This window comes from Muntiacus reevesi, chromosome 6, assembly GCF_963930625.1.
Source record: "Muntiacus reevesi chromosome 6, mMunRee1.1, whole genome shotgun sequence".
Taxonomy (NCBI): domain Eukaryota; kingdom Metazoa; phylum Chordata; class Mammalia; order Artiodactyla; family Cervidae; genus Muntiacus; species Muntiacus reevesi.
In genome coordinates, this window is record NC_089254.1 from 90,136,679 (window position 1) to 90,160,771 (window position 24,093).

General features: G+C 38.5%; 1 protein-coding gene and 1 pseudogene across 5 annotated transcripts in view; one reads left to right on the forward strand and one right to left on the reverse strand.

The window, feature by feature from the left end:
• MKLN1 (muskelin 1) overlaps positions 1 to 24,093 on the forward strand; it is a 390,406-nt gene that overhangs the window by 194,974 nt on the left and 171,339 nt on the right. The window lies entirely within an intron of this gene.
• LOC136171049 (ragulator complex protein LAMTOR5 pseudogene) lies at positions 22,534 to 22,856 on the reverse strand (annotated as a pseudogene).

Below are 24,093 nucleotides of genomic sequence, written 5' to 3' on the forward strand. Positions count from 1 at the left end.
TGAGGTATAAATCTAATCATATTGTTTCTAAATGACTGTCCAGTTATTTTGTCACTTCGGAATTTCATATTTTCCCTACTGACTTGTGGTGCTACCTTAATCATTTATTGACTTTTCTGAATTTTAATTTTGATAATATCTGTTTTGTTCCAAAATGTCTGTTTACGTATAAAATCCTCCACTGTTTTAATCACAGAGACTTCGTGACCTGCCGCACCCCTACCCTTCACCCCCCGCCATATTTGCTTTAGCATTTGGTAAGGTCTTCCCTTGTTGGTCTTTTTTTTTTCAGGATTTTGAGACTGGCTTAATTTTTATATAAACTTTGTTAACTGTGTGAATTGTATCACCTTAGTTATGTTAAAAAACTTATTGGAGTGTAGTTATTTACAGTGTTGTGTTCATTTCAGGTGTACAGCAAAGTGAATCAGTCATACATATACATATATCCCTCTTTTTTGTTTTTTTTAGATTCTTTTCCCATTATAGGCCACTACAGAGTATTGAGTAGAGTTCCCTGTGCTATAGCAGCTTCTTATTAGTTATCTGTTTTGTATATGTTATTATTCAATCGCTAAGTCATGTCAGACTCTTTGCTACCCCAAGCACACCAGGCTTCCCTAACCTTCATTATCTCCTGGAGTTTGTTCAGATTAGTGAATTGGTGTTGAATTGGTTCGCTATCTAACCATCTCTTCCTCTGCTGTCCCCTTCTCCTTTTGCCTTCAATCTTTTCCAGCATCAGGGTCTCTTCCAGTGAGTCGGCTCTTTACATCAGGTGGCCAGAGTACTGGATCTTCAGCATCAGTCCTTCCAGTGAATATTCAGAGTTGATTTCCTTTAGGATTGACTGGTTTAATCTCTTTGCAGTCCAAGGAACTCTCAAGAGTCTTCTTTAGCACCACAGTTGGAAAGCATCAATTCTGTGCACTCAGCCTTCTTTATGGTCCAACACTTAAGTCTGTACATGACTGCTGGAAGTACCATTGCTTTGACTGTACAGTCCTTTGTCAGCAAGGTTATGCCTTTGCTTTTTAATACTTTGTGACTTTGTGTAGGTTTGACATAGCTTTCCTTTCAAGAAACAAGCATCTTTTAATTTCATGGCTAGAGTGGCCGTCTGCAGTGATTTTGGAGCCCAAGGAAAAAAAAAAATCTGTCACTGCTTCCACTTTTTCCTCTTCTATTAAATATTTGCCATGAAGTGATAGCACCAGATGCCATGATTTTAGTTTTTTGAGTGTTGAGTTTTAAGCTAACATTTTCCACACTCTTCTTTCACCCTCATCAAGAGATTCTTATTCCTCTTCACCGTCTGCGTGTAGAGTGGTATCATCTGCGTATCTGAGGTTGTTGATAATTCTCTGACAGTCTTAATTCCAGCTTCTGATTCATACACATAGTAGGATGATTTCATATGTAGTGGGGTGTATATGTCAATCCCAGTCTCCCCCTCACCCCCTGATAACTGTAAGTTTGTTTTCTACATCCATGACTTACTTCTCATTTAAGGTTTATTTGTATTCTTTTTTTTTAGATTCCATGTGTAACCAATATGTTATGATATGTGTGTCTGACTTTCTTCACTCAGTGTGACAGTCTCTGGATCCATCCCTGTCACTGTAAATGGCATTATTTTGTTCTTTGTTATGACTAGTATTCTGCCGTGTATATGCATCACATCTTCTTTATCCATTCCTGTCTCTGGACCTTTAGGTTGCTTCCATGTCTTGGCGTCCCTGGTGGCTCAGCTGATAAAAGAACATGCCTGCCAATGCAGGAGACACAAGAGGTGTCTTGTGTTCTGAGACATCAGGTTCCATCCCTGCACTGGGAAGATCCCCTGGAGGAGGAAATGGCAACCCACTTCAGTATTCTTGCCTGGAAAATCCCATGGACGAAAGAACCTGGCAGACTACAGTCCGTGGGGTCACAGAGTTGGATGCTACTGAGTCCATGAGCACAGACATGTCTTGGCTATTGTAAATTGTGCCGCAGTGAACATTGGGGTGCATGTATCTTTTCAAATTATGGTTTTCTCTGGATATGTGCCCAGGAGTGGGATTGCTGGATCATATGGTAGTTCTCTATTTTCAGTTTTTTAAGGAACCTCCTTACTTTTCTCTCTAATGGTTGTACCAATTTACATTTTTACCATCAGTGTTGGAGGGTTCCCTTTTCTCCACACCATCTCCAGCATTTGTTATTTGTAGACTTTATGATGGTGGCCATTCTGATCTGTGTGAGGTCCCACCTCCTTATAATTATGATTTGCATTTCTCTTATAATTAGTGATGTTGAGCATCTTTTCATGTACTTTTTGGCCATCTGTATGTTGTCTTTGGAGAAATGTCTGTTTAGATCTTCAGCCCATTTTTATTTTATTTTTTTATATTGAACTGTATGTATCACCTTTATTATCTAGTTTCAGGAAAAAACTTGTTCTTATTTTTGAGTGTAATTAAACTATAAATTAATGTAGAGAGAATTGACATCTTTATGATGATGAGTCCTTCTCCATGAGGACACAGTATTTTAGTTTATTTTAGGCTTACTTTATGTGCCTTTTGCATGCTCAGTTGCTTGATTGAGTCTAACTCTTTGCAACCCTATGGACTGTAGCTCACCAGGCTTCTCTGTCCATGGAATTTTCCAGGCAAGAATACTGAAGTGGGTTGCCATTTTCTCCTCCAAGGGATCATCTGGAGCCAGGGATTGAACCCACGTCTCCTCCACTGGCAGGTGGATTTTTTTTACCACTCTGTCACCTGGGAAGCCCCCATATGTGCCTTTTAGGATTTAAAAAGTTTTTCATACATTTTTAAGTTTATGCCTAGCATTTTATCTTATTGCTGTTGTAAGTGGATTTTTTTCCCATTATATGTTCTAACTGCTTTTTGCTTTTATGTTTGAAGGCTTTTGAAACTTTTTGTATTTTGATTTGATATATATATTTAAAAGCTAAATTAATAGTATTATTTTCCATTGATTCTTTGGTGTTTTCTAGTATGTTATCTTATCTGCAAACAAGTACTTTTTAATTTTCCTTTCTAATATGTATGCTGTAATTGCTTTGCTGTTTTTTTTTTTTTTTTGGTAGGTAAGTTATAGACTATTTTTTGGAGCAGTTTTAGATTTACAGAAATATGAAGCAGATAGATAATACAGGGTACAAATATACTCCCCAGCATTTTTTGCCATTATTAATTATATAACTAACATTAAATTACATATTGTACTTAGTCACTCAGTCATGTCTGACTCTTTGTGACCCAGTGGACTGCAAGCCCGCCAGGCTCCCCTGTACATAGAATTTTCCAGGCAAGAATACTGGAGTGGATTACCATGCCCTCCTCCAGTGGATCTTCCCAACCCAGGGATCGAACCCAGGTCTGCCACGTTGTAGGCAGATCCTTTACTCTCTGAGCCACCAGGGAAGCCCAAATTACATATTATATTGATTTATTACAATTAATGATCCAGCATTGATACATAATTATTATTGTAGTCTTCAGATTTCCTTAGTTTTTACCTAATATTCTTTTTCTATTCCAAGATCTCATACAGGACTGTGTTTAATTGTCGTGTCTCCTAGGCGTGACTGGACAATTTCTTAGACTTTCTTTGTTTTTGATGACTTTTATAGTTTGAGGAGGACTGGTCAGGTATATTGCAATGTGCCCCTCTTTTGGAGTTTGTGTGATTTTTTTTTTTTCCTTCTCAAGATGAGTTATGGTGTTTTGGAAGAAAAAGCAAAGTGGTAAAGTTCCATTTTTATCACTTTATGCACATACTATTATCATGGTTTTTCACTATTGATTTTGACTTTGATAAACCTGGTTGAGATACTGTTTGTCAGGTTTCTCTACTGTAAAGTTATTTCTTTTTCTTCTTTTCACACAATGGTCTTTGGGAGGAAATTACAACATGCAGCCCACTGTACTGCCCGCACATACAGTGGGGAATTATGCTTTCCTCCTTTAAGGTAGATTTTCTACATAATTTATTCAGAATTCTGCATGGGAGATTACCCTCTGCCCATTTATTAATTTATTCAATAATTTATTTCACTTTGTACTTAACATGTACTTACTTTATTCTTTGGGTTATAATGTAATATTAGTTTGTTGCTCAAATTGTTCCAGATTTGGCTATTTGAAGCTTTTTTATTTGGCTCCTGTGCCCTTTGGACATAACCCCCATCAACAGAGTTTCTTTCTTTTTTTTTTAAACACTTCTTTACTTTCTGGCACCACAGGATGCTCCAGACTCATGTATTTCCTGCCCCATTTCTTCATGTAACCCTAGTTCCTTTTATTGGAAAATGGTATCAGAAACTAAGATTTGGGTGTTAGGTATGTTCCTTGCTTCTGGGGTGTTGTTTATTTTAGTAACTCTCAGCTGACAAAGTGAAGAAATAAATTGAAGTATAGTAACCTGTGTATAGGCACATACCTGTAAATATTTCTATATGTAATCATTAGTAATTACATTAAACATTGGTTTCTACCCATATCACCTACTCTAATCCATTACCACATGGATAATTCCAGATTCCTCCCCTTGCTGATCTGTAGATTTCCACTCCAGTAGTTAGAAACCTGGCTCTAACCATTTGCCAAGCATCTTAATTATTCAGTTCCAGTATACATGTATAGCAGTATCAGAATTGTTTATCTGTACCTTGCAGAACTCAACTCTGTTAACTAGAGTACAGTACTCAAGTACAGTCCCTTCTGCCTTTAGTCTTATATAGTCCTTTCATTTATTTACATAGTTACTTGAGTCAGTACCTTTTCCCCATTGCCTTCAGTTGGGTTGTTTCATACATTTGTGATACAGTTAGATTCTCTTGTCACAGTTTGCATTTTTTTATGAAAGCCTCTAACTTCCTAATTTTTTAAACTTGCATGCGTTAGGGGCTTCCCATGTGGCGAAAGTGGTAAAGAACCCGCCTGCCAAAGCAGGAGACCTAAAAGATGTTGCTTCCATCCCTGGGTTGGGAAGATCCCCTGGAGCAGGAAATGGCAACTGACTCTTAGTACTCTTGCTGGGAAAATCCCATGAACAGAGGATCTTGGCGGACTACAGTCCATAGGGTTGCAAAGAGTTGGACAAGACTGAAGTGACTGAGCATGTATGCATGACTTAAGGTTTACTCTTAATGTTTTAGAGTGCCGTAGGTTTTGACAAATGTATAATGTTGTATATCCACCCATATAGAACCATACAGAAAAGTTTCACCCCCTCTTTGTGCTTCACCTGTTGATCCCTTCCCTTCTCCCACCAAACCTATGGCAAACTGTTCTTTTTACTGTATAAAGTTTTTTGTCTTTTCCAAGTTTTCATATGATTTTTAAAGTTAGCAGCATTCATTTAAGATTCCTTCATTTCTCTTCATGGCTTGATGGCTCATTTCTTTTTACTTATGAATAATACTCCATTGTATGGATATACCATGGGTTGTTTATCTTTTCAACTATTAAAGGACATATTGATTCCTTTTAAGTTTTGGCAGTTACAAGCAAAAGCTGCTATAATCATTCATGTGAGGGTTTGGCTTAGATATTAGTTTTTAAACTTATTTGGGTAAATACCTAGCAGTGTGATTGCTGGATTGTATGGGAAAATATGATCACTCTACCAGTGGTATTTCCACCAGCTGTGGGAATTCAATCCTCAGTTCTCTTTGGTACTGTCAGCTTTTTTTCGTTTGAGCCATCCTAGTAGGTGTGTACTGATAACTCATTACCATTTTAATTTGTAATTCTCTAATATGTGAAATATCAATAACCTGAGATACGCAAATGACACAACCCTTTGGCTGAAAGTGAAGAGGAACTAAAGAGCCTCTTGAAAGTTAAAGAGGAGAGTGGAAAAAGCTGGCTTAAAACTCAACATTTAGAAAACTAAGATCATGACATGTGGTCCCATCACTTCATAGCAAATAGATGGGGAAACAGTGGAAACAGTGAGGGACTTTATTTTCTTGGGCTCCAAAATAACTGCAGATGATGACTGCAGCCATGAAATTAAAAGATGCTTGCTCCTTGGAAGAAAAACTATGACCAACTTAGACAGCATATTAAACAGCAGAGACATTACTTTGCTGACATGACAATGGTCCATCTAGTCAAAGCTATGGTTTTTTAGTAGTCATGCATGAATGTGAGAGTTGGACTATAAAGACTTGAGTGCCAAAAAATTGATGCTTTCGAATTGTGGTGCCAGAGAAGATTCTTGAGAGTCCTTTGGACAGCAGGGAGATCAAACCAGTCAATCCTAAAAGAAATCAACCCTGAACATTCATTGGAAGGTACTGACACTGAAGCTCCAATACTTTGGCCACCTGATGTGAAGAGCTGACTCACTGGAAAAGATCCTGATCCTGGGAAAGATTGAAGGCAGGAGGAGAAGGGGACAACAGAGGATGAGATGGTTAGATGGCATCACCAACTCAATGGACATGAGTTTGAGTGCTCTTTGGGTGTTGGTGTAGGACAGGGAAGCCTGGTGTGCTGCAGTCCGTGGGATTGCAAAGAGTTGGACCCGACTGAGCTAAACTGATATGTGATGTTGACATCTTTTCCTATGTTTAGTTTTCATCCTTAAACAGATATGTGTTAACATCTTTTGTCTGATTTTAAAATGAGTTGTTTTCTTATTTTTGAATTGTAGGAGTTCTTTTGTAGGTTTTGGATACAGACCTTTATCATATACATGTTTTGCAAATATTTTCTTCCCATCAGTGGCCTGTTTATTTCTCTTAACAGTGTCTTGCAGAGCAGAAGTTTTAAATTTTAATAACGTCCAACTTAATCAGTTTTTTTCTTTAATGGATGTGCTTTTGGTGTTTAAAGTCATTGTCAAACCCAGGCCACATGTTTTTCGTCTGTAATATCTCATAGGGGTTTTATAGTTTTGTGTTTCACATTTAGGTCAGAGATTAATTTTGAGTTAAGTTTTGTGAAAAGTGTGTGGTCTTCTTTTTCTTTTTAACTATGTGAATGCCCAGTTGTTACAGCACCTTTTGTTGAAAGGATTATCTTTTCTCCATTGAATTGCTTTTGCACTTTTGTCAAAATTGATTATTTGATTGGTTTTATTTCTGAACTCTATTTTTCTCCATTGACCTGTATCTCTTCTTTCACCATTACCATCCTGTCTTTCTTACTATAAGTAAGTGAGTCTTGAAGGCAGGTAATGTTATTCCTCAACTTTATATTTCTTTAGTCTTGTGTTGGCTACCTTGGGTCTTTTGTCTTTCCATATGAATTTCAGAATCAGCTTGTTAATATCCACAAAATAGTTTGCTGGGATTTGTTTGGGATTGGGTTCAGTGTACAGATCAAGTTGGGAAAAAACTAGTATCTTAACAATATTGAGGCCTATATCCATGAACATAGAATATCTCCATTAATTATTTAGATTTTCTTTGATTTCTTTCATTAGAGGTTATAGTTTTTTTACAGATCTTACATATATATGACTTAATCTTTAAGTATTTTGTTTTTTAAGTGCTAATATAAATGGTATTGTGCTTTTACTTTTATCTCATTTTAAAAAATTTATTTATTTTTGGCTGTGCTGGGTCTTCATTGCGCTATGCAGGCTTTCTTTAGTTGTGGCAAGCAGGGGCTCCTCTCTATTGCAGTACACAGACTCCTCATTGTGGAGGCTTTTCCTGTTGCAGAGCAAAGGCTCTAGGTGGAGAGGCTTCAGTAGTTGCAGCAGGTGAGTTTTTACTTTTAAATTCCAGTTTATTGCTAGGATGTAGGAAAGCAGTGACTTTTGTGTATTAACTTTCTGTCCTGCAACCTTGCTATAATTGTCTGTTAGTTCTAGGAGGTTTTTGTTGTTGTTGTTGATTCTTTGGGATTTTCTTTATTTTTTGTCAATCTGTGTACCTTGTACCTTTTTTAGTTTTATTGCATTAGCTAGAAATTCCAGTATGATGTGAGTAGGAATGCTTTGTTCCTGATGTTAAGGAGAAACATACAACTTCTTACCTTTATGTTAGCTGTAGGTGTTTTGAGGTGTTCTTTATCAATTTGACGAAGGTCCTTTCTACTTGTTTGCTGAGATTTTTCATTGTCAATGCATGTTGGATTTCGTGAAGTGCTTTCTCTGCATCTATTGATAGATGACTTACTTCTTTTGCTTGTTGGTATGATGAATTTCTGTCCTTTATTGAGCCCATCTTTGCATGAAATGTTTCCTTGGTATCTCTCATTTTCTTGAAGAGCTCTCTAGTCTTTCCCATTCTGTTGTTTTCCTCTATTTCTTTGCATTGATCGCTGAGGAGGACTTTCTTATCTCTCCTTGCTATTCTTTGCAACTCTGCATTCAAATGGGAATATCTTTCCTTTTCTCTTTTGCTTTTTGCTTCTCTTCTTTTCACAGCTATTTGTAAGGCCTCCTCAGACAGCCATTTTCCCTTTTTGCACTTCTTTTCCATGGGAATGGTCTTAATCCCTGTCTCCTGTACAGTGTCACGAACCTCCATCCATAGTTCATCAGGCACTCTGTCTATCAGAACTAGTCCCTTAAATCTATCTCTCACTTCCACTGTATAGTCATAAGGGATTTGATTTAGGTCAGACCTGAATGGTCTAGTGGTTTTCCCTACTTTCTTCAGTTTAAGTCTGAATTTGGCAATAAGGAGTTCATGATCTGAACCACAGTCAGCTCCCGGTCTTATTTTTGCTGACTGTATAGAGCTTCTCCATCTCTGGCTGCAAAGAATATAAATCAATCTGATTTCAGTGTTGACCATCTGGTGATGTCCATGTGTAGAGTCTGCTCTTGTGTTGTTGGAAGAGGGTGTTTGCTATGAGCAGTGCGTTCTCTTAGCAAAACTCTATTAGCCTTTGCCCTGCTTCATTCCATACTCCAAGGCCAAATTTGCCTGTTACTCCAGGTGTTTCTTGACTTCCTACTTTTGTATTCCAGTCCCCTATAATGAAAAGGACATCTTTTTTGGGTGTTAGTTCTAGAAAGTCTTGTAGATCTTCATAGAACCATCCAACTTCAGGTTCTTCAGCGTTAACTGGTTTGGGCATAGGCTTGGATTACCGTGATATTGAATGGTTTGCCTTGGGAACGAACAGAGATCATTCTGTTGTTTTTGAGATTGCATCTAAGTCCTGCATTTTGGACTCTTTTGTTGACCATAATGGTTAGTCCATTTCTTCTAAGGGATTCCTGCCCACAGTAGGAGATAGAATGGTCATCTGAGTTAAATTCACCCATTTCAGTCCATTTTAGTTCGCTGATTCCTAGAATGTCGACGTTCACTCTTGCCATCTCCTGTTTGACCACTTCCAATTTGCCTTGATTCATGGACCTAAGATTCCAGGTTCCTATGCAATATTGGTCTTTACAGCATCAGTCCTTCCTTCTATCACCAGTCCCATCTACAACTGGGTATTGTTTTTGCTTTGGCTCCATCCCTTCATTCTCTCTGGAGTTATTTCTCCACTGATCTCCAGTAGCATATTGGGCACCTCCCAACCTGGGGAGCTCCTCTTTCAATGTCCTGTTATTTTGCCTTTTTATACTGTTCATGGGGTTCTCAAGGCAAGAATACTGAAGTGGTTTCCCATTCCCTTCTCCAGTGGACCACATTCTGTCAGACCTCTCCACCATGACCCGTCCGGCTTGGATGGCCCCACACGGCATGGCTTTGTTTCTTTGAGTTAGACAAGGCTGTGGTCCGTGTGATCAGATTGGCTAGTTTTCTGTGATTATGGTTTCAGTGTGTCTACCCTCTGATGCCCTCTCACAACACCTACCATCTTACTTGGGGGAAATAAATGGGGAAATAGTGGAAACAGTGTCATACTTTATTTTAGGGGGTTCCAACATCACTGTTGATGGTGATTGTAGCCATGAAATTAAAAGATGCTTACTCCTTGGAAGGAAAGTTATGACCAACCTAGATAGCATATTAAAAAGCAGAGACATTACTTTACTAATAAACGTTCGTCTAGTCAAGGTTATGGTTTTTCCAGTGGTGATGTATGAATGTGAGAGTTGGACTGTGAAGAAAGCTGAGCGCTGAAGAATTGATGCTTCTGAGCTGTGGTGTTGGAGGAGACTCTTGAGAGTCCCTTGGACTGCAAGGAGATCCAACCAGTCCATCCTAAAGGAGATCAGTCCTGGGTATTCATTGGAAGGACTGATGCTGAAGCAGAAACTCCAATACTTTGGCTACCTCATACAAAGAGTTGACTCATTGGAAAAGACCCTGATGCTGGGAGGAATTGGGGGCAGGAGGAAAAGGGGACAATAAGAGGATGAGATGGCTGGATGGCATCACCAACTCGATGGACCTGGGTTTGAGTAAACTCTGGGAGTTGGTGATGGACAGGGAGGCCTGGGATGCTGCGATTCATGGGGTTGCAAAGAGTCGGACACAACTGAGCGTCTGAACTGAAATGATGATGAATTTCATTACCTGATTTTTTGAGTGTTGAACTCCTCTTGCGTATGTGGAATAAATACCATTTGATTGTAGTATGTAATTAGTTTTACACATTGTTAGATTTGATTTGCTGATATTTTGTTGAGAATTTTTGTATCTGTATTCATGAGATGGGCTGGAGTATTTCTTTCTTGTAATGTCATTATCTGGTTTTGGTATTTGAATAATGCTGGCCTCATACAAAGAGTTAGGAAGTTTTCACTTTGCTTTTAGTTTCTGGAAGAAATTTCAGAGAAGTGATATCATTACTTTCTTTAAATATCTGTTAGAATTCACCAGTGAAACCATCTGTGCCTGTTGCTCATTTTTGGAGGATTATTAGTTATTAATTTCATTAATAAGAAAAAAAAGTGATGTTGCTCAGTTGTGTCCGACTCTTTGTGAACCTATGGACTGTAGCATACCACGCTCCTCTGTCCATGGGATTTTCCACGCAAGAGTACTAGAATGGGTTGCCATTTGCTTCTCCAGAGGATCTTCCTGACCCAGGGATCGAACCTGGGTGTTCCGCACTGTAGGCAGACGCTTTATCATCTGAGTCCATCTAATTTCATTAATAACTATCAGCTTATTCAGAACATCTGTTTCTTCTCGGGGAGCTTCTCTGTTGGCTCACAGGGTAAAGAATCTACCTGTGATGCAGGAGACCTGGGTTTGATCCCTGGGTCAGGAAAAGCCCCTGGAGAAGGGAATGGCTACCCACACCAGTATTCTTGCCTGGAGAGTTCCATGGACAGAGGAGCTTGGCAGTCTACAGTCCGTGGTCACAAAGAGTCAGATAGGACTGAGCGATTAATGCTTATATTTCTCCTTGAGTATTGGTAGGTCGTGCCTTTTAAGGAATTGGTCCATTTCATCTCTTATAATGTTGTAGAAATAGAGTAGTGTATAATATTTATTTTATTAAACTTTTAGTATCCAAGTGATCAGTAATGATGACCCTTCTTTCATATCTGATATTAGAAATTTGTGTTTCTCTGTTTTTTTTCTTGATTGCATTAGCTAGAAAGTTGTTAGTGTTACTGTTTTTTCAAATAGCCAGCTTTTGAATTTGATTGATTTTGATTGATTTTTTTCTCTTTTTCATTTCCTGTTTTCAGGTTCATGGATTTTTGCTTTTTATTGTTTATCTTCTCTGTTTGCTTTATACTTAAATTATTCTTCTTTTTCTAGTTTCCTAAAGTGGAAGCTTTGACAGTTGATTTTAGATCCATTTTCTGATGTTTGCATTCAGTGCTGTATTCAGTGCTTCACTTTGGCTCTCACCCAAAGTTTGATGTTTTGTTTTCATTTAATTCAATATAATTTTAAATTTATATTGTGACTTGACCTTTGTATTATTTAGAAGAGTATTGTTTACCCCAAATATTTTTGGATTGTCCACCTCTCTTTCTGTTACTGATTAAATTTAATTCTACTGATTAAGTGTAATTAAGTTTAATTCCATTGTGGCCTGCGAGCATACTTTGAATAATTTTCTGTTCTTCTACACTTATTAATATGCATTTTATGGTGTATCTTGGTCAGTGTCCCAATGTGAGCTTGAGGAGAATGTATATTCTGCTGTGTTGGATAAAATATCTATAAATGTTCATTAGACCCAGTTGATTGATGGTGCTGTTCAGTTCAACTGTATTCTTGCTGAGTTTCTGCCTTCTGGATCTGTCAGTTACTGATAGAGAGATGTTGATGTCTTCAATTATAATACTGGATTTGTCTTTTTTTCCCCTGCAATTCTGTCAGTTTTTCCCTCAAGTATTTTGACACTTTTTTGGGGGGAGGGGGGTACAGATATCTTAAAGATTGCTACGTCTTTTTGGAGAATTGACACTTTTCATTATGTAATGCCCTTCTTTATCTATCCCTGATGATTTTCATTGTTCTTAAATCTTTTGCCTGGTAGAAATATAGCGTCAGCTTTCTTTTAAAAGCATGGTTTATCTTTCTCTATTTCTGTACTTTTCATCTACCTGTGTCTTTATGGTGTGTTTCTTGTGCATGTGTATTCAGTTGTGTTTGACTCTTTCCAACCCCATGGACTGTAGCCTGCCAGGTTCCTTTGTCCATGGAATTTTCCAGGCAAGAATACTGGAGTGGGTTGCCATTTCCTACTGCAGGGAATCTTCCCAACCCAGGGATCAAACCTGCATCTCTTGTATCTCCTGCATTGGTAGGCAGATTCTTTACCATTGTGCCACCAGGTAAGCCTGTAGAGTTTCTTACAGGCAATGTATTCAGGTCTTGTTCTTTAGTCCACTCTGACAGTTTCTATCTTCTAATTGCTTGATTAAGATCATTCACATTTAAATTGATTATTGGCATCAACCATGTTTGTGTTTTCTATTCTTTGCACTTGTTCTTTAGTCTTTTTACTTTTTCTTTTTTCTCTGCCTTTTCTGATTTGAAATGAACATTGAATATGCTTATATTTTCTCTCCACTTACCATGTCAGTTATGCTTCTTTTAAATATGTTTTTAGTGGTTGTCCCACAGTTTGCATCGCTGTATTTACAACTAATTTAATCCAGCTTTAAATGACATGGGCTTTCCTGGCAGCTCAGTGTTAAATTATGTGCCTGCCAATGCAGAAGATGCGGGTTTGATCTCTGGTCTGCGAAGACCCGCTGGAGAAGGAAATGGCAACCCTCTTCGGTATTCTTGCCTGGAAAACCCCTGGCAGGAGCCTATGCAGAGTCAGACACGACTGAGTCACTGAACAGCAATAATGATGCTTCATGGGTGGTTCAGTTACCTTATATTAATACCAAAATATTTCTGTTTCCTCCCTCCGTTATAACATTGCTCTCATTCACTTCATTTTTCTGTATGCTCTGATCACCCCATACATTACTGCTTTTATTTCTTTGAACCAGGTATCTATTAGCTCAGTTAGGAATAAGAAAACACAAGTTTTTTTGTTAGCTTCTTGTAGTCCTTTTCTGTCCTTCTTTGTGTTGATCCAGGTATCTGACCTAAGTTATTTTCCTTCAGAGGAATTACTTAACGTTAATGCACGGCAGATTGTCGTGGCGATAGCTTTTCTCAGTTTTTGCTCTGTGTCAGGCCAGCTCTTCGCTATCCTGTGGGCCCTTGCCTGCCAGGCTCCTCTGTCCGTGGGATCCTCCGGGCAGTACTGGAGTGAGTGCCATTCCTTCCTCCAGGGCATCTACCCCACCCAGGGATCCAACTCACATTGCTTATGTCCCCTTCATTGGCGGGCAGGTTCTTTACCACTGGCGCCATCTGGAAAGTTTTAGCAGGTTATTTATTTTTCTGTCACATTTAAGAGATTTCTTTTGTTTCTGTTTCATTGGATACAGAATTTTAGGTTGCTGGTTTTTTTCTTCTTTCAAGGCTTCTAAGTATTTCATTCTACACCTTCTTGATTGTATGGTTTCTGGTAAGAAACCTGGCACAATTCTTACGCTTGTTCTTATGTAGGTAAGGCGTTTTCCCATTGATTATGCTCAGATTTTCTTTTTATTTGATTTTCTACAGTTTGAATATGATAGTACCTCTGTGTAGATTTTTTTGCATATATCCTGCTTGTTTTTGTCTGAACCTCCTGGATTTGTGGTTTCTTGTCATTAATTTTGGAAAATTTCCAGTCATTATTACTTCATATATTTCTTCCATTCCTTACTCTCTTTCTTCTCTTTCTCTTATTGCAGTTATGCATATATTATAGCTTTGATAGTTTTCTCACAGTTCCTTGAAATTCTTTTCCTTAATTTTTGTTTTTTTCTCTTTCATTGTGGGAACTGTCTGCTGACTTAACTTCAAGCTTCGTGATTCTTTCCTTGATACGTTACCCATCTATCTTGCATTAGTGCTCTTAAGATGTTAATTGTAATTATTTCAAATTCCCTATCTAATAATTCCAAAATCCACATCATATTGGAGTCTAATTTTGATGCTTGCTTTGTCTCTTCAGGCTGTTCTTTTTCTTGTCTTTTAGCGTGCTGAAGTTTTTTGTTGGAAGGATCTAGGATGTATTGGATAGTAGGAACTGAAGTAGTTAGGCTTTTTGTTTGAAGTTTTATGTTCATCGTGTTAGAAGTTGGGCTGTTTAGTGTTAGATATAGCCCTAGGTGCCAGAGGGTTCATTTTCCTCTAGTGTTCATATTTTCTCTCTCTCTCTTTTGTTCTTTTTCTTTTGGGAGAAGTGGGTAGGTGGTGGAGTTGTTCCCTAAGTTCTTAAATAGTTTGTGTCTTGAAGCTCTCAGTGATAGTCTCCTCTAATTACACATTACCCCTATTGTGGTGGCTAGGTGTGAAGAAAGGGAAGCATTCTTTTATCTTATGATTAAATCCCAGTTTTTACTGGGTCTGAGTCTCTGTACTCTTACTTTGCAAAATGTTTTTTAGCCTTTGTTTTTCTGCTCTAATGTGAGAAAGGAAACCTGGAGGGGGCTGGAGTTGGCTGGTTGCCTTTCGTTACGAAGAGCACTCAGTCGATATTTTTAAATGGTTGCTTTTCCTCTTCTCTGTTTCAGGCAGGGTTTTTTCCTCTCAATTTCTTTTACTGGAAGTAAAACCCACAAAAGTATGTGGGATCCCTAAAACTATGCCCCCAGAGTTTCTGTCAAACTAGTCCACTTTCAGTCTCCAGAAATTTGTCAAAATTACCTTGTAATTTTTCCTATCAATTATTGGCTCCAGTGGCTTTGGCTTCAGATAAGGTGATCTCAGCTGTGATTATCTGTCTTTTGCTCTTCTCTCCAGATTACAGGTGTTTGTTCCCCCAGTGACCTCAGCTCTTTGAGGAATCTAAAGAAAGTTGCTGATTTTCACCTAGTTCAGCTTTTATCTTGTCTCAGTAAGACAGAGAAAACTGCTAAAGCTCTTAACATTTTGGAGCTGAATCTGAAAGTCTCTTTGCTTTCCTTTTTAAAGTCATATTAGCTAATCCCTTCATTAGTAAATGTTTCAATAGATTTCCTTTCTGGAAACAATTGTGCCTAACTAGTGTTTTTTGATAGTTGGGTTCTGATAACTTTTTTTTTCTTCTTCTAGAGAAATTTCTCTGTTTCAACTTTCTGTATCTACTAGGGTCATACTAGGGTCAGCTGGTACATTTTTTTCCACAGAGAGTTGTACATTTCATCCAAGTTTTCAAATTTATCTCTGTATTCTTGCAAAATAGCTGTGTGATTCTTAAAATAGTCTGCCTAGCAGGTTTTTTTTTCTTTAATTTTGCTGGCTGTTTTTCTCTCTCTAATTTTTCCAGATATTAAATTTTTAGTTTATATTGACACAGATATTAAATTTTGAGTTTCTGGTGTACTATAGAGAGCTGCACTGTTCAGTATGATAATTACTAGATTGTTTTGTTGTTGTTTAGTTGCCTAGTCATTTCTGACTCTTTTGTGACCTCATGGACTGTAGCCCACCAGGCTCCTCTGTTCATGGATTTCCCAGGCAGGATACTGGAGTGGGTTACCATTTCCTTCTCCAGGGGATCTTCCCCAGCCAGGGATGGAACCCGTGTGACCTGCATTAGCAGGGAAATTGTTGTACCACTGAGCCACCAGATTTTGTTGCTGTTCAGTTGCTAAGTCATGTCCAACTCTTTGCAATCCCATGGACTGTAGCATGCCAGGCTTTCCTGTCATTCATTATCTCCCTCAATTTGCTCAAACTCATGTCCATTCAGTCAGTGATGCCATCCAATCATCTCATCCTCTGTCGTCCCCTTCTCCTGCCCTCAATCTTTCCCAGCATCAGGGTCTTTTCCAGTGAGTCAGTTCTTTGCATCAGGTGGCCAAAGTATTGGCGTTTCAGCCTCAGCATCAATCCTTCCAGTGCGTATTCAGTGTTGATTTCCTTTAGGATTGACTGGTTTGATTTCCTTGCTATCCAAGGGACTCTCAAGAGTCTTCTCCAGTACCATAGTTCAAAAGCATCAATTCTTTGGTGCTCAGCCTTCTTTATGGTCCAACTTTCACATCCATACATGACTCCTGGAAAAACCATAGCTTTGAATATGGGTACCTTTGTCGGCAAAGTGATGTCTTTGCTTTTTAATACACTGTCTATGTTTGTCATAGATTGTCTATGTTTGGGTTTCCCTGGTGGCTCAGAGGTTAAAAGCTTCTGTTTCCAATGCGGGAGACCTGGGTTTGATCCTTCAGTTGGGAAGATCCCCTGGAGGAGGAAATGGCAACCCACTCCAGTATTCTTTCCTGGAGAATCCCAAGGACAGAGTAGCCTGGTAGACCCCAGTCCATGGGGTCACAAAGAGTCGGACATGACTGAGCAACTTCACTATCTATTCACTGTGTTTGTCATGGCTTTTCTTCCAAGGAATAAGTGTCTTTTAATTTCATGGCTGCAGTCACCGTCTGAAGTGATTTTGGAGCCCAAGAAAATAGTCTGTCACTGTTTCCATTTTGTTCCTCTTCTATTTACCATGAAATGATGGAACTGGATGCCATGATCTTAGTTTTTGAATCTTGAGTTTTAAACCTCTTTTTACTCCTCTTTGACTTTCATCAAGAGACTCTCTAGTTTCTCTTCACTTTCTGCTATTACATGGTATCATCGGCATATCTGAGGTTAGTGACTCCATCAGAGTCAGTGAGGTTATCTGAGGTTAGTTACTCCACATGTAGCAATACAAAGCAAATTTTAAATTGAATTTTAAAATTCAGTTCCTTAGTCTCACATTGGGCACATTTTAAGTATTCAGTAGCCACATGTGTCTAGCAGAGATTGTACTGGTCAGTACAGATACAGAATATTTTTATCATCACAGAAAGTTCTCTTGGACACTACTGCTGTATTATCTGTCACTACTTATTAGCATTATTTTGTAGAAATTTTGCAGTTTGCTTTGTATTTCTCGTTTGACCTAATGGAATTTTTTTATTCACTTGGAGAGATGTTTTAGATTTTGGTGTTTTTTTAAAGGATTTGTTAGTAATGTCTAACATTATTGGGTATTATAAACTATAGTATTTTATTATAAAGTACACTTTTATTTTTGCTTAAGGCTTAGGATTTCCTCTGGTCTGAAATTAAATTTGAACCTTGCTTTATTTTTTCATTTGCGTGGTCTGTCTTTGCTATTCCTTTACAATGTAATTTTTGTTTTATTTATGTCTTTTGTATATGTGATAGGATTGGATTTTTGCCTTGTTACCTCATCTTAAAAATTAAGAAAAAATGTTGTGTTAAGGTCATTTATCTTTACTGATATGTTTGATGTCAATTCTGCTCTAATATTTTGTGGGATATTTTACATAAACTTGTAGAATCTTTCAGTATGTTGTCTTTTTTCTTTGATCTTTCTCTTATTAAAACAAGTTTCTTTTGGCATTTAGAATGGGTTGTGATTTTTAGTTTCCTTCAATCTAGTGTCTTCTAATGTAACTCTGTTAAGTCTCCCTGAGGAGATTTGCTGGGAACCTCTTCTTCCTCCTGTCTCTCCCAGTATCTGATTGTAAATGATGATCTTTCCTTCTAAGAGTTAGTATCTGTGAGGCAGTTAATAAGTCTATTCTGACTTCTACTTATTGCCTCCATTCTTCTGCCATTTTTGATGGATCTATCCTTTCTACCTTGTTGTAGAGCATATTTACGAACTGTTATGTTGTTGTTGTCTTCATGGTTAGTTTTGGTTCTTTAGTTCGGTGTCTTTAATTCATGTGATCAGATTTTACTTTGAAACTTTTCAGTCATTTCTTGAATATGCATAGTTTGTTTTTTAGTTGCAGGAAAAGCTCAGAAAACTTTATATGTTGTTGACCACCTATGCCTGTAAACATGACGGATAGTTTAACTACATATGAAATCCCAGGCTCACATTTTTTTTATGTGTGCTTGGGTGTTTTACAACTTTTTCTTTCATTTTATTTGTGTATAAAACATAGCTGTTGTGAAGTTTCTTGAAACCATAATTTTCTGTTTCTTATGAGAAACTTGTCTTTTCTCGCTGGATGTTTAAAGTCTTTAAGGTCTAATAGTTTATACTAGGAATAGTCTCAGTTGAATTTCTCTAATATATCATGTATCCTTTTATAATGTGGATTCAAGTTTATTTTAGGAAAATTTTCTTCCAACACTGTTTGAAATACCTGTCTGGTTCCATTTACATATTTATTGGACCGTCTACTTACTGTTGCTTTCTCTTTTTTGTGTGTCATTATTTTTCAGTTCAGTTCGGTTGCTCAGTCATGTCCGACTCTTTGCGACCCCACGGACTCAAGCACGCCAGTCTTCCCTGTCCATCACCAGCTCCCGGAGCTTGCTCAAACTCATGTCCATTGAGTCAGTGATGCCATCCAACCATCTCATCCTCTGTCGTCCCCTTCTCCTCCCACCTTCAGTCTTTCCCAACTTCAGGGTCTTTTCCAATGAGTCAGTTCTTTGCATCAGGTGGCCAAAGAATTGGAGTTTCAGATTCAGCATCAGTCTTTCCAATGAATATTCAGGACTGATTTCCTTTAGGATGGTCTGGTTGGATCTCCCTGCTGTCCAAGGGACTCTCAAGAGTCTTCACCACCACAGTTCAAGAGCATCAATTCTTTTGCACTCAGCTTTCTCTATAGTCCAGCTCTCACATCCATTCGTGACTACTAGAAAAGCCATAGCCTTGACTAGACTGACCTTTCTCAGCAAAGTAATGTCTCTCCTTTTTAGTATGCTGTCTAGGTTGGATATAGCTTTTCTTCCAAGGAGCAAGCATCTTTTAATTTCACGGCTGCAGTCACCATCTGCAGTGATTTTTGGATCCCCCAAAAATAAAGTCTCTCACTGTTTCCATTGTTTCCCCATCTGTTTGCCATGAAATGGTGGGACCAGATGCTGTGATCTTAAGTTTTTTGTATGTTGAGTTTTAAGCCTACTTTTGCACTCTCCTCTTTCACTTTCATCAAGAGGCTCTTTAGTTCCTCTTTGATTTCTGCTATAAAGGTGGTGTCATCTGCATATCGCAACTTATTGATATTTCTCCCAGCAGTCTTGATTCCAGCTTCTGCTTCATCCAGTCAAGCATTTCTCATGATGTACATTGCGTATAAGTTAAATACGCAGGGTGACAATATACAGCCTTGATGTACTCCTTTTCCTAATTGGAACCAGTCTGTTGTTCCCTGTCTAGTTCTAACTGTTGCTTCTTAACCTGCATACAGATTTCCCAGGAGGCAAGTCAGGTGGCCTGTTATTCCTATCTCTTTCAGAATTTTCCATAGTTTGTTGTGATCCACACAGTCAAAGGCTTTGGCATAGTCAGTAAAGCAGAAGTAGATGTTTTTCTGGAATGCTCTTGCTTTTTCAGTGATCCAGTGGACATTGGCAATTTGATCTCTGGTTCCTCTGCCTTTTCTAAATCTAGCTTGAACATCTGGACGTTCATGATTCATGTACTGTTGAGGTCTGGCTTGGAGAATTTTGAGCTTTACTTTGCTAGCATTTGAGATGAGTTCAATTGTGTGATAGTTTGAGCATTCTTTGGCATTGCCTTTTTTTGGGATTGGAATGAAAACTGATCTTTTCCAGTCCTGTGGCCACTGCTGAGTTATCCAACTTTGCTGTCATATTGAATGCAGCACTTTCACAGCATCATCTTTTAGGATTTGAAATAGCTCAACTGGGATTCTGTCACCTCCACTAGCTCTGTTCATAGTTATGGTTCCTAAGGCCCACCTGACTTCACATTCCAGGATGTCTGGCTCTAGGTGAGTGTCACACCATCGTGATTATCTGGGTCATGGAGAACTTTTTGTATAGTTCTTCTACACAGAAGAACTTTTTGCCACCTCTTCTTAATATATTCTGCTTCTGTTAGGTCCATACTATTTCTGTTTTTTATTGTGCCCATCTTTGCATGAAATGTTCCCTTGGTAACTAATTTTCTTGAATAGATCTCTTGTCTTTCCCGTTCTGTTGTTTTCCTCTGTTCCTTTGCATTGATCATTGAGGAAGGCTTTCTTCTCTCTCCTTGCTGTTCCTTGGAACTCTGCTTTCAGATGGATATATCTTTCCTTTCCTCTTTGCCTTTTGCTTCTTTTCTTTTCTCAGTTATTTGTAAGGCCTCTTCAGACAGCCATTTTGCTTTTTTGCATTTCTTTTTCTTGGGGATGCTCTTGATCCCTGCCTCCTGTCAGTGTCACGGGCCTCCATCTATAGTTCTTCAGGCACTCTGTCTATCAGATCTAATGCTTTGAATCTTATTTGTCACTTCCACTGTATAATTGTAAGGGATTTGACTTAGGTCAGACCTGAATTATCTAGTGATTTTCCCTACTTTCTTCAGTTTAAGTCTGAATTTGGCAATAAGGAGTTCATGATCTGAGCCATAGTCAGGTCCCGGTCTTGTTTTTGCTGCCTGTATAGAGCTTCTCCATCTTTGGCTGCAAAAAATATAATCAGTCTGATTTCGGTGTTGACCATCTGTTGATGTCCATGTGTGGAGTCTTCTCTTGTGTTGTTGGAAGAGGGTGTTTGCTATGAGCAGTGCGTTCTCTTGGCAAAACTCTTATTAGCCTTTGCCCTGCTTCATTCCGTACTCCAAGGCCAAATTTGCCTGTTACTCCGGGTGTTTCTTGACTTCCTACTTTTGTATTCCAGTCCCCTATAATGAAAAGGACATCTTTTTGGGGTTTTAGTTCTAAAAGGTCTTGTAGGTCTTCATAGAACCATTCAACTTCAGGTTCTTCAGCGTTACTGGTTTGGGCATAGGCTTGGATTACCATGATATTGAATGGTTTGCCCTGGAAATGAACAGAGATCATCCTGTCATTTTTGAGATTGCTTTGGACTGCGTTTCAGACTCTTGTTGACTATGATGGCTACGCCATTTCTTCTAAGGGATGCTTGCCCACAGTAGGAGATATAATGGTCATCTGAGTTAAATTCACCCGTTCCAGTTCATTTTAGTTCGCTGATTCCTAGAATGGTGATGTTTACTCTTGCCATCTCCTTTTTGACCACTTCCAATTTGCCTTGGTTCATGGACCTAAGATTCCAGGTTCCTATGCAGTATTGCTCTTAACGGCATCGGACTTTACTTCCATCACTAGTCACATCCACAGCTGGGTGTTGTTTTTGCTTTAGCTCTATCTCTTCATTCTTTCTGGAGTTATTTCTCCACTGATCTCCAGTAGCATATTGGGCACCTGCCGACCTGGGGAGTTCATCTTCCAGTGACCTATCTTTGTGCCATTTCATACTGTTCATGGGGTTTCCCAGACACGAATACTGAAGTGGTTTGCCATTCCCTTCTCCAGTGGACCACGTTTTGTCAGAAGTCTCCATCATGACTCGTCTGTCTTGGATGGCCCTACAAGGCATGGCTCAATTTCATGAGTTTCATTGAGTTAGACAAGGCTGTGGTCCATGTGATCAGATTGGTTAGTTTTCTGTGACTGTGGCTTTCAATCTGTCTGCCCTCTGATGAAGAAGGATAAGAGGTTTATAGAAGCTTCCTGATGGGAGAGATTGACTCTGGGGGAAAGTGGGTCTTGTTCTGATGGGCGGGGCCATGCTCAGTAAATCTTTAATTTTCTAATCTGTTTTTTCTTTAGGTGTGTTGGGCAGGGTTGGTGGAGGAGGGAGTATATTCTTTGTGTGTGTGTGTGTATGTGTGTGTGTGTGTGTGTGTTTTAGTTGAGGTACAGTTGGCATACATTATATTAGTCTCAAGTGTGCAGCCTAATGTTTGATATTCTGCATAATGGTTACTACGGTAAGTCCAGTTAACAATTTAGTATAATTGGTTCTAATTTAGTCTGTTTTCTGAAAGAAATCTATTTCCCCTCATTTGTGAGTCTTTTTTCCCCTCCAACCAGGTTTATTAAACATAACTATGTATACAAGGTGACCTAAACCTGCTGCTTCAGAACATGATACTTTCCTTAACCAGTATTTTGATAAGTTAGTCCACAGAGTGTCAAAAAGCAGCTCACTCTAAACTTAATAGAAAAGTGCCCAATGCATCTTACATGAATGGTCTAATTACTGGAATTCTAATCATTCTATACGATAATTAACATCAGGTAGGACTGAGTTTCTCTGACGGTCTGCTGGAGAACAGATACAAGATGTCAAGAGGCCATTTTGTGCACTGTTACTGTGATGCCATCATGTTTCTGGATCATAATGTTCCCACTATCTGATTCTATGATTCTAGATACACCAAAGGATTATCAGTCGGGTCTGGGGTTACCTTAGCTGCTTGCTGGGCTAGAATTGATAGCACCCCTGCATGCTTATCTGATCGGATTCTGTGGCAGCCTGTATTGAGTCCTTGGGAATCTGTGCATAGGACTCCAGCAGTGGATGTCTTCTTCATTATGTCCTCCAAGTGCTGCTCTGGGGTTGCCCATCCCCGCACGGGTTGCCTACTTCTTCGCTGCCAGTGTCCCATTTGTGAGTCTTAATAGCTCTTCCTATTGTCTAATATATCTGAAATGTTATAATTTCGATTACTGCTTAATAAAGCTTCAGCTGTTTTCTTAGTTTCTTTTAGTCATGTTGAAACACTAGTTAAGAATGTTCATCATTTTTTGTGGCCACATTTTTCTCATGTGTTTCTATTATCTGTTAGAATGTGATTTATTTGACATGTATTATTTTTCCCACAGTTTCTTATTGTGGGCTTTCATTTTAACTTTCTAATGTTTAAACAAGTTTGGTTTTCCAGTAGTTTAATTTTATTTATTTTTTTTGGCCGTCCTGTGTGGCTTGTGAGATTTAGTTCCCTGGCTGGGGATTGAACTAGCACCCTCAGAAGGGAAAGCATGGATTCTTTACTACTGGACCACCGAAGAATTCACTTCTAATAGTTTTAGATGGTAGAACTTCTGTAGGCTGAGGGGGTGGACAAGTGTAATTTTTGAGCTTTGTGGCTCAAGACCTCTCTCCTTTGTGAAATATTTTTAAAATTTGGACTTTTGAGATATAATAAAGCTGTTTGCCTTTATATGTGTATCTGTGCTTTGTGAGTATTTAGCTTTTTGGAGAGGCATCTTTGAATGTATTTTGCCCTGTGATATGTCTTGAGGTCTATATCTCTTGGACCTTTGCCAACTTAGCATATGAATCTTACCTCTCCTAGGAGTTGTCATTCTTTACACTTTGCTTACTTTATTTTCTGTTCCCAGCAGTTCCTCTTCAGAATGGTTTTCTGTCTTCCTAAAAATAAGGAGATATTTGCAGGATAGTTGTGAAATCCTCTTATGGTCTAGATTCAACATTTTATGAATGTTCTCAGGCCCCCTTGGAGATTTACCTTCTTTGCATTTATCTTATCTTGGAGTCTGTGAGGCCATTATTTGACTTAATCTAGTTCTCAGATTTCCATGGTTTCCATGGATTATTTCCTGTTGCTCTGATTTTGAGCTTGTTGATTTCTTTGTGAAGAGTTGACTTTTCTTTCGTTTTTCCATGAGTGGATCCTTTTAATTAGCATTTTGGGGACCACCTCAAATAAAAGAACTCCCTTGTCCTAGTGCATCTCCCTGTTTATTTCTCTTATATCATTTATTACAATCTGTAATTACTTTGTTTACAGCTGTTCCTGTTTACTTTCTGCTACTTCTCATTTGAACGTTAGCATCACAAATGGGGATTCTTTCTGTCTTATTTATCAATGTATTCCTAGA